Source organism: Pinus tabuliformis, chromosome Q (assembly GCF_031772625.1).
Source record: "Pinus tabuliformis cultivar Carrire ecotype Pingquan chromosome Q, CPIR1, whole genome shotgun sequence".
Lineage (NCBI taxonomy): Eukaryota > Viridiplantae > Streptophyta > Pinopsida > Pinales > Pinaceae > Pinus > Pinus tabuliformis.
The window spans coordinates 363,390,754-363,408,292 of record NC_142296.1 but is presented as its reverse complement, the minus strand read 5'-3'; positions in this window follow the sequence as shown (position 1 = coordinate 363,408,292).

Below are 17,539 nucleotides of genomic sequence, written 5' to 3'. Positions count from 1 at the left end.
ATATGTTAAATATGTTTTATTTTATGAGATTATCAAGTGCTATTTAATCGTTTTATTGTTAGTGAATGCAGGTTTCGAAGTGAAGGAGGAGCTCATCCGGATCGGCGAGGTTGGACTACTACAACAGCGCTGGACTACAGGTAGGATCTAAACACTTGATTTCTTGTATGGTAAAGGCATGTTTAGAGAAGGATTGCTCTTGTTTGTATTGTTTGTCACTAGAGAGTCTTAGGCTCCTAGGGAGGTTGGTTGTGTCCACACTATCGACTCTTTCTGCCTGACAAATTGGCGACTCCACTGGGGAATCCATTGATGTGAAAGTTTTTTCCTTTGTATGCAACTTTGATCTGAGAAAAGTCATTTATTTTCTGGTTTTTGGCTCTGTGACTTTGTATTTGGGTGGGTTAGCTTAGGGTTAGATTGAATTTAGTTTTTCTTGGTTTTTCCAGTAGTACGCACCCTCTGAGTATTGCACAGTGCGTACCTGTACGCACTGTTGCTGTGTGCACAGAGCGGGCCCGCACCTGTCTTAACAGGTTGCCTGCGTACCCTGCTAAAAATTAAGAAATTTCCATTTTTTACATTTTTCCTCTTAGATTTTGCTTTTTCTTAGTTTTTACTGCCCAGATCCATTACTCTCCTGTCAAAGATCTTCACCTGAACTTGTTTCGATAGCATTGAGTGTTTTAGTGGATTTCATAGAAGTTTAAGCCCTAGGGTTTGATTTTTGAGTAGGTCCTGTAGTGACTTTGGCGGTAGAAGTTGTCAAGCCTTAGATCTCTCTGGTTTTGTCAGTCTTCTTAGGAGTCGGACCTATCATAAAGTCTACCTATGAGAGCAACTTACCTTTGAGTTGTCTCTTTGGCGAATTTCGAAGTGCTTGTTGATTGAGTATTGAATTCCATTTTACAAAAAGAACAAAAAGATTTGAGTTTTGTTTTGACTGGTCTTTTGATTCTGCATTAGCTGGTCCTTGGCTTGATTGTGGTCAAGAAAAACAACCTAGAATCATCCTTGTAGGCTTTTGCCTCGTTAGGTTTGCTTTAGAGTAAATTTCCTTTTGATTTGCTTGTAAGTCAATTTTTCATAGCTTTTATAGATTTTGGGATTGATTTTCGTTAAAATAGATTTATATGCTTTATTAAATAAGAAAAATACAAAAACATCTCCTTTGAAAAGTTTTGTTTCAAGTAGCTTTGGGTATTTTGAAAGAAAAAGAACTTTTCGTGCACGTAAGGAGTGGTCATGTTTGTATGCTTGGAAAGATAAAGAGAATTGTTTCTTTGATTGTCTTTACTAAGAAAGTTGTCTTCTATGAAATTTGCATTTTCCAACTCTCTTAGTTAGGAGTTTCATTGAAAGAGAAAAGTAGCGTAAATCATCTTAGGTGCATCTTTGTAGTGGTTTGAGTCGAGTCTACACACCATTGGTTTCATTTCCGCTACCTTTTGTCTTTAAGAAAAACCATAAAATTAACGCTTAAATTAAAATCAACGTAGTAACTTTTATTTACTAGGGCTCTGAAACACCAATTTAGATCAGGCTAGTGTCTTGGAGTAGGAGAGTAATTAACTCTCCAAGACAACAAAACCAAACAAGTAGCTTATCTTGTGATAGAATAAATCCAATTGTCTCATTTGTACTCTGGGAAAGCTCCTCTTAAAGGAGAAGCACGAGCTCGTGTCCGAACCAGTGAGGGGATCAATCCTCCCTCGTTGGGAACGACGCCAGACACGCACGTATTACAAACGGTAAACCTCGGATTAACCATTGTCGAGGAGCCAGGGGTCACTTGTCGGTAAACCTTGGATTATTGTCAAGGAATCGGCAAGGGGATTGAGCTTGATACTCTGCCCTTGCGTGCTGTCGGAGTGTAGACTATTCCCCCAGGTGCATTTGTTGCGGTTGGTAACCTTAGTGACCAGTATCTTTAGGATTCTACCGAGGTGACGGTGGAGGGAAGATACCACTGTACCTGGAGCAGACTTCGGCTAGACTCACTTGGATTTTCTGGGGGGTTCACTTCACTCGAGACGGTTAAAGTGGAGGAACTTGTGCCGGTCTATTCATTAAGCAGGTTGTCGGGGTAACTGTTCCACCCGCCACTTCTGTACTGAATCCGGCAATGATGGGTTTCATCTCCAACTAGCGTTTTCGGTCTAGAAGGCTACTGTTTGTGCTTGGTTTGACGCCCTAGATTCTTTAGGCATGTGATTCAAATTTGTTTGGTTCTTTAGCGACTTTAGGTGGTTTGATTTGAGATTTTACTTTGTTTTCGTGTGTATTAGTTAAAAGTTTTTAGCTGTGGCGGAATTACTGAGACAGTCCCGTAGACTTCGGGGCAAGTCACCTGAGATTGTTATCGGAACCGATTTGTTGAGAAAACTCCGTAGATCGCGGGGTGGATCTCCTGAAGACGTTCCGGGTCAGTACGAAGGATTGAAGGTCCTTGTAACTCCTCCTAGTGGCAGTAGAGTAGGTTCACCTGAAGAAGGAGAATCTTCCTTGGTAGTCCATCCAGATTACCAAAGTCTAGAGACAGGTTATAATCCCGAAGCTGTTACAGTTTCCGAGCTTGCTGGTAGTTTTTCATCTACTAGTGATATAGGCGAAGAACCTGAAATATCTGAACCTGTTACTCCAACTTCTAGTGTTCCAGATTCACCAAGAGTAGAACGAGTTATCACCGAAAATCTTCCTACTGGTTTGATTGCTATTGAAGAACTTTCTCCAGAGGAAGAAATAGGCGTCTCTAACCTTGAAGATCAACTTACTATTGAGCTCAGGGAGCGTGAATCTATCTTTTACAGTCCTCCTAGAAGTACTACTTGGTACCTTTCGTTAACCAATTATTTAGACAACTCAAGGATAGGTTTTTCTACACCTCGTACTCCTTTTCCACCTGGAGGTATTTATACTCCTGTAAATATGTCTGGTTAGTCGTCCGTGTTCACTCAATCTCCTGAATCTTTCTTACACGGCGGTCCTTCTGTTCCCACCAGGTATCAATCACTTGCTGGTACCTTTGCGGGGGCATCTCCTCAACCCATTGATCATGGGTTATTAGCTGGAAACAATGGTAATAAACCGTTGGGTGTAGGAGACATTTACATGATGTCAGGTTCAGTTCCCGTTTCTCAACCTCAAGGTGGCCAATTACCGCCTGGGGGGCAGCCTCAATTAACGCCTGGGGGGCAACCTCAAGGTACACAAATTGTGTCTGGGGGCCAGCCTCAAGGTCAGTATGTACCTATGGTGCAATACATGCCTCAGGGTCAACCCCAGCCTCAATATGTACCCCAGGGTCAACCTCAGTATCAATATTTACCTCAAGGGTATCAACCTCAAGGTCAAGGTCAACCCCAGTATCAGTATTTACCCCAAGGTTATCAACCTCAAGGTCAATACTCGAGTCAAGGTTATCAACCACCTCAAGGTCAGTCATATGTTCAAGGTATGGGAACTGTACCTTTCAGTTATCAATCCTATCCTCAATCCGGTTATGGATCTCAGTATCCTCAACCTGTTACAGGTCAATACCCTGGAATGATAGTGTGGGATCCGTCACAAGGTCAACAGATGTTGCAGCCAAGTATACAGTTGTTACCTCAAGCTGGACAACCCGTAGTTTCTGGTCCACCCCAGCAACCGCAACCTGTCCAGTCAAATGTTCAAACTTCTGTAACTTCGGTAGTTACTCAGCCGCCAATTGCACCTAGTACTCCATCTCAAACGGCTGCAGCAACTACCGTAACATCTCCCGCACTTACTTCTGGAGTATCGACAGCTCCTGTTTCTACTGTCTTTGTAACTACTCCTCAGACATCTTTACCCGTATCTGGATCTACGATTCAAACTACGGTTCAGATGCCTGTAGGTCAGCCTGGTATAAGTACGGTTGTCACTACTCAACCTCAATTTGTTCATCAACCGTACCAGGGACAGTACCAATATGGGCAAGCTGTCCAGCAGCCGGTTTACCAGTATCAACCGTATCCTGGGTACACTTATCAACAACCTCAACAACCCCAGTACGGTCCGGTTAATCCTGGTTTTCCAGGAGGATATAATATCCCTAATGCGATTCCTGTTCCTAGTTATCCTGGATATCCTCCTCCTGGAACTAGTCTTGTGACCTAGAGTTTTAGAGATCCTAACCGGCAGTTACCGTTTATCGCAACTTTGGATTTACCAGACTTGACGCGCCTAACGAACGATCCAATTCAATATCTTCCGTTCTGGCCGCCAATGCCAAATAAGTTGCCCAGTGATATACCCAAGTTCGAAGGTAAGTCTGGAGAGGATCCGTCCAATCACGTGATGACTTACCATCTCTGGTGTGCTTCAAATTCTATCTCGGATGATTCGATCCGCTTACGTCTTTTCCAGCGTACACTCATTGGTCTCGCGGCCAAGTGGTACATTGAGTTACCACGGGCCTCTTTTTACAATTTTAGCCAGTTAGCCACCTCGTTCTTAACTCACTTTCAGTTGCCGGTCAGATACGATAACGGCACGGAGTTATTAACTTCACTAAAACAATCGACGTCCACGTATATTTCTGATCACATTCATGAGTGGAGACGTCGAAGGAGGTTGGTGAAAGTTTTTATTCCGGACCAGATCTTAGCTGAATGGTTTGTTAAATCATTATTACCGAAGATTACTGAGATGTAGCTAAGGCCGGAGTAGTTACTGAGGAGCAAGTCATTGCTCAGGCGCAGTACCTTGACTTAGTTTATACTCAGTCGGGTACGTTACACGAGAAGATCCCAGATCTTCCAAAATCGAATCAAATCGCTGCTGCTCCTTCGGGATCTCATGCCGCTGATGGTGTGATTGGTACGGTGAACACAAAGAGCAAGAAGAAGTCTTCCAAGAATTCTACTACTCCTATAATCACCTTGCCTGATTCCCCGACGGGAGAATCTTCTCCTAAACTTTCCGTCGATATTCACGCTGTAGAGTCATCTACGGCCAAATCAAAAAACGGTGGAAAGAAGAAAGGAAAGAAGAAGGCTAAAGCAGACAAGGCTCCAAAGGAGAAATCAGAAAAGTCGGAAACCAATGACGAAAAGCGCAAACCTCGATATCCTTGTCTTATTTGTGAAGAGGATCATTTTATAAGAGATTTCCCTCATCGGGCCGAGGTTGTGAAAATAGTTAAAGGTTCTCCCACTCCTGCTGTGTTAAAAGATCCATTTCCAAAGCAGGAGAGTAAGATGATAGGTTCTTCCTCGACTGCCAGTGAAGAACCCATTTTGATGATGTCTCATGTGAGGATTGCGACTCGTTCGCAAGATTATGGTAGTAAGAATCCTGTTGATGGTAAGGAAGCAGAATCTTCTCATTCTAATCCATCAACCTCAGCTCCTGGTTCCGATCCACTACAGATCGAAAAACCTAACCCGGACTTAGTAATTAAACCGCCCGCCAAGGGTGTTCTTCGAAGGTCTGCTTTCAATCCACATGCGAGAGCAGCCCAGAAATACAACATTGTTGAGGATTTAGCTGTTTCACCCTCAGCAATGTCGGCTTTAGAAGTACTGCAATCATGCCCAGCACAACGAAAATTACTTTTTTTCGGCTATCGGAGCTGTTGATGTTCAGGACCCGAATCTGATAATCTTCGATCTAGAAAATAGTACACAGCGCCTTCCCCATCAAATGGATTTCCAGATTCCAGTGATAGTCAAGAACAGGCCTATTCATCGGACTGTAATTGATGAGGGAGCTTCCACGTGTATTATGTCGATTCAGTGTTGGAGATCGCTTGGTTCTCCTTCGCTGAACCAATCCCTGACCATCCTTAAGGCCTTTGATGGCCGTGGGTTCCGTCCGTTTGGTATTCTACAGGAATTGCCTATAGGGGTAGAAGGTAAAACGGTTAGTCTGGATGTGGAGGTGGTTGATGCCCCTCTAAACTACAACCTTCTTTTGGGTCGAAGTTGGTCATATGCTATGACAGCGGTCGTTTCATCGGTCTTCAGAGTAATAAATTTTCCACATAACGGCAAGATCGTGACAATTGATCAGCTGACATACTTTTCATCCGACCCAGCCTCTTCAGAAAGTATCCAGCATGTCGGTAAGACGACAATCCCTTATAGGGACGTTGGCGTAGGTTTAGTTAAAGATTCCGGTTTACTGGGAACTTTTCCTTTCCCTCCAATCAACGCAGACCCTTCATTTGCATCGATTCATATGATTACATCAGACACCATTATTTACGACGATCCTTGGATTGTCCCATCTGAATCTGAGATAGACTCATTAGGTGATGCTATGCCTTTGAGTCCATATGAAATTTCTTATGAAGCCATCATGTCTTTTACCGACTCGCGTTCAACCCATCTCGACCAAATGAATGTGGTCAGTGAAGAATCACTTTTCACATCAACCTCAGAACGGATAGCATTTCCCGAAGTCGTGTCATCTGACGAGCAACTTCGCAAAATCCTAAGTGTAGACGATCTACCATGGGAAGATCTCCATCATCGATCTTCGTTTTTACCTGAGGGTGATGTTTGTGAAAATTATTTTTCATCTATTTTTACCGCTGAATATGTCAAAGACGCTCAGAATCCAACGAAACATTCTGATTCAGAGTTGAATTTAGGGAATATTTCTCGTACTGTTCCCATTGACATTTCAGTGAAGTCCGGAATTGAGGAAAACATTCATATAGGTGCCTCATGTACAGAAGATGAAATTCAAACTTACAAGGCCCTATTCCAAGAATTCCGTGATGTGTTCGCCTGGTCTTACGAGGAAATGCCGGGAATCGATCCTGCCATTGTTGTTCATGAAATAAAGACCTACCCGGACGCTAAACCCGTCCGGCAACGGTTGCGTCAGATTCACCCTAGAAAAGCGATTGCGATTAAAGCAGAAGTCGAAAAGCTGTTGAAAGCAGGTTTCATTTATCCAATCCCGTTAACATATTGGGTATCGAATATTGTTCCAGTTAACAAGAAACAAGGAACAATAAGAATCTGTATGGACTATAGGGATATAAATCGAGCTTGTCCAAAAGACAACTATCCTACACCCTATATCGATCAAATAATTGATGATTATGCCGGAAGTGAAATGTTTTCCTTTATGGATGGTTTTTCAGGCTATAATCAAATCAATATTCTACCTGTCGATCAACCAAAAATGACATTCATTTGTCCATGGGGGACATTTGCTTACTGCAAATTACCTTTTGGGCTTAAGAATGCTGGAGCCACTTTTCAATGGGCGATGTCTTATGCATTTCATGACATCAAGCACATTGTGCAACCGTACCTCGATGATTTGCCTGCTCATTCTTTACACCGAGCTGATCACCTTGTCCACTTACGAGCAATCTTTATGCGGTGTAGGCATTATCGTATTCGGTTGAATCCGCACAAGTGCGTTTTCTGTATAGAAGCGGGTCGATTGCTGGGATTTGTTGTTTCAAAAGCTGGCATTCGCGTCGATCCCTCGAAGGTTGAAGCTATCATCAAATTGCCTCCTCCTTCGAGTTTGCGCCAACTCCAAAGTTTGCAAGGGAAAGCAAACTTTTTACGCCGATTCATTCCAAACTACGCCGAGGTCACTAAAGGTTTTACACGGTTGTTGAAACAGAACGCTCAATTCTTTTGGGACTAGATTGCCCAACAATCTTTTGATGCACTTAAGCACGCGTTGACCCATGCACCGTTGTTGCATCCTCCCAACTACAACCAGGACTACTTCTTATACCTCGCAGCTTCGCATTCCACTATTGGAATGGTGTTAGTCCAAGAAGATGAATTCGGAACGGAACATGTGATATATTATCTTAGTAGGACGTTAAACCCCACTGAGCTAAAATATTCGCATGTGGAGAAATTGGCCCTGGCAGCCGTTCAAGCTGTCCAGCGTTTTCGTCACTACATTCTTCTCCGTAAAACTACAGTTATTTCAGATTGCAACCCTATCATTTATATTTTGACTAAACAGCTGCTAGGGGGCAAGTACTCTAAATGGATCGTTATCCTGCAAGAGTTTGACTTGGAGTTCGAGAAGTCCAAGTCTAAGAAATCCTTAGTTTTTGCGGAATTGATGTGTGATTTCCCGCGTACTGACACAGAGACTGTGGTAGAAGAGTCCATTGCGGATGAATCTTTGTTTCTTATCAGTACTTTAGATCCGTGGTATGGGGATATAATCATCTATCTCCAAACCCAAACCTTTCAACCTGAAGCTTCAAAGTTGGAACGTCGAAAAATTCGGTTTCAATCCCAGCAATACAGAATTATTGGAGATACACTTTATCGCCGGGGGGCAGACTTAGTTTTTCGACGTTGTTTAACTCACGAAGAGGCTGAGAGGGTTTTGAATGATTGTCACTCTGGAGCATGTGGCGGTCATATGTCTGGGTATGCCACAACTCAGAAGGTGTTGCGCACTGGCTATTTCTGGCCGTCCATGTTTAAAGATTGTATCCTTGCGGTCCGAAAGTGCCACAACTGTCAATTGTTTGATCACAAGATGCGCGCACCACCTACTCCTCTCCACCCTATAATTGCCGTTGGTCCTTTCACCAAATGGGGTATTGATTTTATTACTTGTAACCCTCACTTGGCCGGGGGGCATGCGTATATCATCCTCGCGGTTGATTATTTTACTAAATGGGCCGAGGCGATGCCTACATTCGACGCAAGCGGCAAAACAGCTGCAGTTTTCGTATTCAATCACATTATAACTAGGTTTGGTGTCCCACAAGCGATCATCACTGACCATGGGAGCCATTTTCGAAACATCATGATGACTGAGCTTACAAGCCAGCTTGGTTTGCACCACGATAGCTCTACTCCTTATTATCCGCAAGCCAACGGTTTGGTTGAGTCCATCAACAAAGTTCTAGTTATCATGATCCGACGAATCATTGGTATTCATCGGTCAAATTGGCACAACATGTTATTTTCAGCGCTATGGGCATACTGAACTTCAGTGAAAACTTCAACAGGGTTCACTCCTTTCCAGCTAGTTTATGGCTTGGAAGCCGTGTTACCCATTAAATGCGAAATCCCATCACTTCAAATGGCTGTCGAATTACTCCCAGCTACTTCCGAAGAGGAGAAACGTTTATTATACTTAGCTCAATTAGATGAGACTCGACGTGACGCTGCATTGGCAATCGAGACTCACGCGAAGCGAATGAAAGCTCAGTATGATAGAAATGTGACCCCTCGAAGTTTTTCGGAGGGAGACCTAGTGCTATTATATGATCAAGCTAACGATAAGCTAGGTGCTGGAAAATTCGTTCCTATGTGGCATGGACCCTACATTGTAAAGCGAAAGCTAGCAAAAGGGGCCTATGAGCTGGTAGATTTTGATGGAGACTCTTTGGGTAAACCCAGAAATGGACTTTACCTAAAGAGGTATTATGCTTAAATGATGGGTATGGAGAATTTTTAGTTAGCTTAGGTTTTCTTTCTAGCTAGTATGTTTGTTAGTTTAGATAGTGTGCTTAGCTTAGAAAGTGTGTTTTTCGTCGTTATTCTGGCTTATCTTGGTTTTACTCTTGATATTGCAGATGTCAACGCCTCTCCAAACGTACATTGGATTTGCCGATGGTGCTTGTCGTAGTACACGGAATATCTCTTCCGCAGCTTGGGTTATCTATTCGCCCTCTGACGAGTTAGTTTCTATGCATGGGGTGAGCCTCGGTCAAACAACGAACAACATTGCAGAATACAGTGCAGTGGTTGAATTATTGTCTGAATCTATTTCATTTGGAATTCGACGTTTGATAGTGAGGTTAGATTCTGAACTCGTTGTATTACAGCTTAATAGAGTATATGCCATTAGAAATCCTGTGTTATTAAGGTTGTTTTTGAGAGTGCGTCTCTTGGAACGTGAATTTGATTACATTGAATATCAGCATATTCCAAGGTCTTTAAATACATTAGCAGATGCAATTGCTTCTCGAATGTTGGACAGACATTTGTGATAATCATGCAAGTAAATTTAAAAACATTTCATCACATATGTTAAACAAGATAAGCCGGTAATAATGATATATATATATATATATATAGATAGGAGTGTGTCAAAAATATACATCGTCTTCGATCATAGGTTGGAAAACACCTTATGATCGGCAAAAATGATAAGTACAAAAAAAACCAAAAATGTCATATGTGTCTACAAAAGTGACTAGCCAATCACTGGTGGTGCTCTCTATACGAGACCACTGCCCGCGCTACCCTACACAGGAACCTCCTAAAAGGTCCTGGGACTGTGACCACATAGCGCTGAAGTCGAATAGGAATGTCATCTATGGTGGTCTCTGGTATACCCACCGTCAGACGCTCTAGATCCTGTTCCAGCTCGGCTAAGGTCTCTGCGGCCGCATCCTGTGGGGCTGGTACTGGTGCAGCTGGTACTCTCCTCTCAAAAGCCCGGAGGTTGGCTGGACGTCGTGGACCCACATCTGCATTTTGGAAATTTGTGCTGTCAGTTTTGAGACGATATATAAAAAACAAAAAAAAAATAGATTATTTAAAAACTTGTGAAAAATGAAATACCTATGTCGTCCCAGTGTTCTCCCTGTGGAAGAACCATGTCCGGATCATTCCGAAAATACATTCCGGCATAAGGAAAATCCTGAATAGCAAAGACCTAGCTCTCTAGCCAGTGAAAGTAACCATCAGGAAATCGAACAACTGTCGCGCCCTCATCAGGATGTCGGGCCATTACCGCAACCCATCTCGTCAATTTAGGCTCCCGAGGAGCCCCAACTGGAACAGTAAGTTGCTAGGGGATCAGCATCGGAACTCTCTCTAGGGCAAAGCTCACAACTAAAGGCCCATATCCAAAGGTCTTCAGTTGTTCGTTCTTTGCCCTGGTTAGTTGGCCCTTCATATTGGCCAACACATCATCGCACCAGTTGAAAATGGTGCCTCGGTAGCAATCTATCGCCATCCGCATTTGGGACCCGGTGGCAATGTGCAAGGCGGCTGCGCCGCAAAGTCTGGTAACAGTAAAGGCTATCACCATAAGTTCGGGCAGGGTTATGTACTTGATTTCTATCCCTCTCTCCTGGTTCTGATTGTTGCACCACTCTAGCCGGAGGCTAGCAAGGGATTGGCCACCCGGCCTAGTCCCGGACAGAGTCAGTTGCTCGCCCCTATTAGGCAAGCCAGAGAGAAAATATATGTCGGAGGGCTCTATCTCGAGTTGGTTCTCTCCGATGTAGAAGCATTGATCTTGAATGTTCCACCTTTCAACCAGCCACTCAAGGAATGGCACCTGGCCCCTCATGCCAGGTATGGCCCAGTATTTATACAAACCGCATGCTTTTAACGCATCAATAGAAGGTTGATGACCAATTGCGGCCAAATCAACGTCCTCGTGTTCTCTTTCTCTCCAATCTAGCATGGTGAATGCCCTACACACCAAAAAACAATAGTTAGAATTCATAAAATAAATTTTGGTTGGTTGAATTTGGAGTTTGGGGTTTCAAAATGCGTGTTTCACGGGGTACGCACCCCGCGTTCAGAACACAGAGCGGCGGTACGCAGCTGGTCTAAAGGTGGGCTGCGTACCCCGACCTTTTTCCTATATATAAAAAAGGTCGGGGTACGCAGGTCGCCCATGGGGCACCTGCGTACCCCGAGAAACATATCCTAAAACCCGAAACCCCCTAAAAAATCAAACTAAAACCTAAAAATGAATTTTAAACGGATGAAATTGAAGAGGAGGATTTTGTGGAATACCTGAAAGAGACGGCGCTCGATTCTGACGGTCGGATTCTCCGCAATGTCCACGGGAAGTTTTCTTGTCAAAAGCCCTTTTCTCAACCTCAACAGTAAAATGGTAAAAATGACATGGTAAAAAGTCTTTTTATAGGTTTTTTGGATGAATGAATGCTAAGTTTGTTTATTTTTCACCATGAAAGGACATTTTTCAATGTATTTTTACCCATCTTAAACAGGTATGAGTAATGTGTTGTTTTTGTGCAGGACAAAAGGACTTTAGAGTAAAATTGTCATTTTCCACGAACCAAAACATCAGAGTCATCTTTTAAGCCCTTTTCTGACTCCTAAAACATGAAAAGATTGCCGAGCGTTTCTTTTACACTCGTTAAAACGGAATTAAAAGACGGTCCCCTTATAGCTCTTTCCTGACCGTAAAAACAGGAAAAGATTGCCGGGTTTTTGTCGTTTCAAACTCGATACGGAAATAAAACGACGTGCCCTTGATCGCTTTTTACTTTTCAGGTCAGTGGCACTAATTATGAAAGTACTCCTTGGTCGCAAGATCAAGCGGTTCTCCCAGGTATTATTTTATACTTTTTCGGGCTTGGGAGACACAAATTTACGAAAAAGTTCAACCTGGAGTCTTCTTAAGTTTTTCAGACTCTCTAAAATTGAAAAACGCCGAGTTTCTCCTATACTGGGCTCGTTAAAATTTCACAGTAAAGGGCCTATTCAATTACAAACAGGAACAAACCACTCCTTCCTAGGGTTCGAATCAAAACTAGGTTGGACTCATCTGAAGGATGAGCTTATAATCAAGCATATGTTATCCTCCTCAAGCTTGTTAAAAATAAAGAGGTACTTGTCAGAAATGGTGGGGGAAAAGAGAGAAGAATGAGCCTATTTGTTATCCTTTGTCTCAGAAGAAACCTTATTACCTCTCTTGAACACGACACTTTTCATTCACCTGGGTTAGGAAATCCTTTACCTCACAGTTGATCAAACCACATTGAAAGTCTTCAGCCGGGTTCCGGGGATTAACTTTGAGTCAATTGTTACTAAGCTATATGTTGTGTCGTTATGTGTTCAAGAGGTCTCTGCAAATAAACTTTCATCTGCAAAATACTTTTCATCCATTTGACCATCCCTGAGTCAGTCCTTACAGCAACATTTCTTCAACTTGAACAATGATTTCGTGTTGTGGGCTTGCCTGCAACGGGTCGCTTTCTATCAACATCAGCACATTATCTAGAAAGATGACTTAGAAATCGTCAGTACCTTGAAGTCTGCATGCATCAATGGCAGGTTTCTCGCCTTTGACGTCAGTTTACATCATTGACTTTCGATCGAAGGATTCCGTGAAATGTTCGACATCAGCTCATTCATTCACATCTCATGGATTGTACTGGGTACTTTGAGAACCATTGACATTACTGGTGGTTTCTCTCACACTTGTTAACAGTTTACATCATCGACTGGTAATCAAGTGGTTTCTACCATGTTCGACATCAACTCATTTATTCGCATGGCTAGAATCGTACCAATTCGGGAAGTAGAAATGAAGACCCTGGATCTAGTTCTCCCCATCCAGGCTGCGAGGAGTTTTGTATTCATTATATAGTAGACCAATTATAAACAGATGGCTGCGTCCATACTGTGTCTACGCAAGTCTATGATTATGATGTACTGCAAGATCATTCATGTATCAGAGTAGTTAGTCTGTTAGTTAAAGTTTTGATCTGAGTATGGGAATGCCTACCTCAGCGATGATATAATATTATACATGTATTTTGTGTTGAAAATTGCAGGTTCCGACCAGGCTCTCCACGAGATAATCCTTGAAATGATAAAGCGCTTCACCCTTCCTAGATAATACAAAACCCTAATCTACTACAGGCTTCGCACTTTAGGGGGCAATCTGTTACACTAAAAAATGTCACCATGGCTATTTACAGTTAGTATGGCTCTATCAACAGTCATGCTATCCTCCTGGGCAAGTCTTATGCCTCTGCTTTCCATGTCAAACTCCAAAAAGAGAGAAAGTCTTTGTAAATGTGTTTATCTCTGGGTACGCAGATTCTCTCGGCCTTACCTGCGTATACGCACCTAATGTTCACAAAAACTGCGTACTTGTACGCTCTGTGTGTAAAGGGACAGGTGCGTACCCCTGTAAAGGTCAAAAGGCGCGGGTTTCATCTTTAAAAAGTTACTTGTGGTCATTTCTAGAGCATTCTAGAAGGTTGTTTGACGTGTATTGAGCGCCTCCAGATGGTTCATGTACCCCTATGAAAGAGGAACTTATCCCATCAAGAGAGGAGCTATCCCATCCAAAGAGGGGATTATCCCATTGATGGTGGACCTGATTAACTTCCTCTTGAGCACTATAAATACAAGCATTGGGCCAGAAGGAGGAGAGGTTGAAAGCTAAACATTTCTAAGGGTAGATGCTGCTGAAATTAGGACTCCCATTTAGAAGCTTGTGAGGAGAGATTACCATCTTTGCTTGTTCTATTTGGAAGTGGGTGAGCTTTGTCAAAGTAAAGGAGAACTCTTGATGGACCCTGGGAGGGACTTGCACAACACCAAGGCTCAGGTTGTAATTGTTCCTTTTGTTTCCTATTAATGCAAATGAGTCCATTCTTCTCAATAGCTTGTTATCTATGAGTTGTTTCATGTACTCCTTGGTCTATATGTTAAATATGTTTTATTTTATGAGATTATCAAGTGCTATTTAATCGTTTGATTGTTAGTGAATGCAGGTTTCGAAGTGAAGGAGGAGCTCATCCAGATCGGCGAGGCTGGACTACTACAACAGCGCTGGACTACAGGTAGGATCTAAACACTTGATTTCTTGTATGGTAAAGGCATGTTTAGAGAAGGATTGCTCTTGTTTTTCTTGTTTGTCACTAGAGAGTCTTAGGCTCCTAGGGAGGTTGGTTGTGTCCGCACTATTGACTCTTTCCACCTAACACTGGGATTTTACGAGATCTTAATCAAAGACTCGATTTGGAAAAGGGAGTTGCTTCATTTTTTAACGAGGTCAACACAATAAAAGAACTATCCTCGAGCATCTTGATTCATTTTTAAATGGGCTTGCCACAAGACAAGGAACTATGCTCATCCCTTGTTTCATTTTTTAACGAGGTTAACACAAGACCAAGAACTATACTCATCCCTTATTTCATTTTTTAACGAGGTTAACACAAGACCAGGAACTATCCTCTTCACATATGTTCATGAACCATACGAGAACATGGATCCCAAGAGGTCTTCACGAGATGGAAGAACCATGCTCTGGGTGGAATACATGTCAATTGGTACCATAGACATATCAGGTTCCAATTCTCCCAGTACATAATGTACTGTACCATCTGTGTGATCATCAATAGACGTAGAGACAGAACGGGTAGCCACATAATTAGCCTGTGGTGGGGAAGGTATTGCTTGCAAGAAAGAGCCGATAGGGGACTGTTAGCTACCTATACCAATAGGTTTCATATTTTATGATTGGCAATGAAAAGTCCAAATATGCTCTGCTTTGATGATTCAAAGATCACATATTTCCATAAGAATACAATCTGTGCTTATAGCTTGATGGGGACTAAATTTTGATGGATGGTCCAACAGTCTAATCTGGATCATGCCATGTTTTGAATTTTCAGTTGTAGAATAGAGAAAGAAGTCTGTCCAAACTGTTTAATCTTGGCAGACAAGTAGTTTAGGTAGAGAAGAAAAGGCTCCCAACAGCTTAATCTGGGACCTTGGAAGAAATAAGGGTAGAAGTAGATAGAAAAACAAAAGAAAAAGCCAAAGAAAAGAAAAGGCTAGTAAGGGTCTGCAAGTCCAAGTGCACCCTCCAAGAAGAAATAAAAAATGCTAGGCAAATAGATGGGTAGGCAGTTGGGGTTGCAGAAAGGTCATTTCTTATAAGTTGCATATGTGCTAACTTTGTTTACCAAAGCAAAATCAATGAATTGAGAAGGTATCATTCTTCATCAAGTTGCAGCAAGCAAGAAGCATGTCTAACCTCCCTTCTTCCTCTTTCCATTTCATTACTAACACTCCCTCATCAGCTAAGATTCATGGAAGAGATTATGGTTTCATGGTGGTTCTTAATCTTTTTAGAAGCCACATTTCTTGTCTAAAACTCTTTTCATTTTGATCTACTCCCTAAACTAAGTAAGTCTCAAATAAACTTAGTGATTTTCCCCCTCATTCACATTTTCCCCCATATTTACTCTAACTATACTATGTAATTCCCCTATGTTACCCTTCCCCTACTAGTATTAACACCATGGTGTATAAACCCCAAATTTTGTATAAATATCCCTCCCCTTGGCATTATAGCCAATAAACCCTCTGTCAGGGATCAAATTGGCATCTGGTCACTTTGATGAACCTAAACCTCACCCCTCTCCCTTCTTTCAAGTCATTCCACCCATTAAACCTCTGTTTGTAAAGAAAAAAACTTGTAAAAAGCCCCTCCTACCCATAAACCCCTTTGAAATTGTGAAAAAACCCAAAAAACCCACCTTTTGCCGCTTATCCAAAGTTTCGGCGCATATGTTTGATTTTCCAAAATACATTGAAAACTTTGCAAAAACCCATATCCTAATGTTTTCCGCCGGGCGCAGCTTTCAAAACAAATAACAAATTAAACCCGCCCCCCCTCTGTATTGTTCGATCACATCGCCCTTCCGTCAACCGTCGGATCGGACCCATGTGATCCGACGGCCCTCGTTGATATCAGAGCGGCCCCCGCGCCCGACAGTTAGCGCCCGAGAAAATGACGAAGGGTTACGTCAGTCCTCGGCCACACGTCACCCTCTCAAGGCTCTCGGAGCGGCCTCTGACAAAACCGGGGCCGTATCGTAAGCGGTCCGAGAAAACCGTAACCACTATTGCACTTACCGCCCGGTTTGCTAGTCCCATGTCATGCCCACGTCAGAGCCACGTCGCCGCCACCCCGCCGTCGCATCACCTCATTCGTCCGTCCCTTCGCCGACATGTCCGCCACCTCAGCATATCCGTGGACCAACCAGGGCCTGCCACATCACCCGGTGACGTCATGCTGACGTCATCCGACTCTGACCCCACCTGATGACGTCATGCTGACGTCATCCCAAAAGCGCGCCAATATTGCCAAAAATCTATTTTAAGCCAAAATTTCGTGTTTTTTCTACTTTTGCCGAAAGAGACTGTCGTTGTTGCTGCATGAATTTGACGACCATACCAGCGCCAACCTGCACCGTCCAACTCTGAAACCACGGGCGCCTCCGCCGTACCTGCATTTGCAACTATCAGTGACAATCCGCAAGGTATTTTTCGAAATTATTCTCTGCACCTGGTTTTTATCCAAATTTCTTCGAACAAACTGTTAAGGGAGTGTTAAAACACCGAATTCACCGTCTAGTATCCAGTAACCTGCACCTATTTCCCTCTGGCAAGACAACGAACGGTTTATAAAACCTGCAGTCGACTGAAACAACCTGAATTCACAGGTAGCTCGCGCAACCGTGAGCTAGAAACCTCTGCTGGCTAAATTCACCATAGAAAAGTTCTGGTCAGCCCTGCTATTTGTCTCTGTCAATCTGTTAAACAGTATTTCAATTGTTGTGTACTCAATTAACCCTCTGGTCCCTAAAATTCATACTTTCATTGTAAGGAATCACCTCTGTGTTGTTCTGCTTATTTCAACCAGTTCACCTGCAAGTCAGAAGCTTGATATACCATGGAAACTCCAATTGCACTGAACATCAAGCCTCTCAATACCCCTCACAGGGAGTTAGAATGGAAAGCTCTGGGGGATATGGATTATC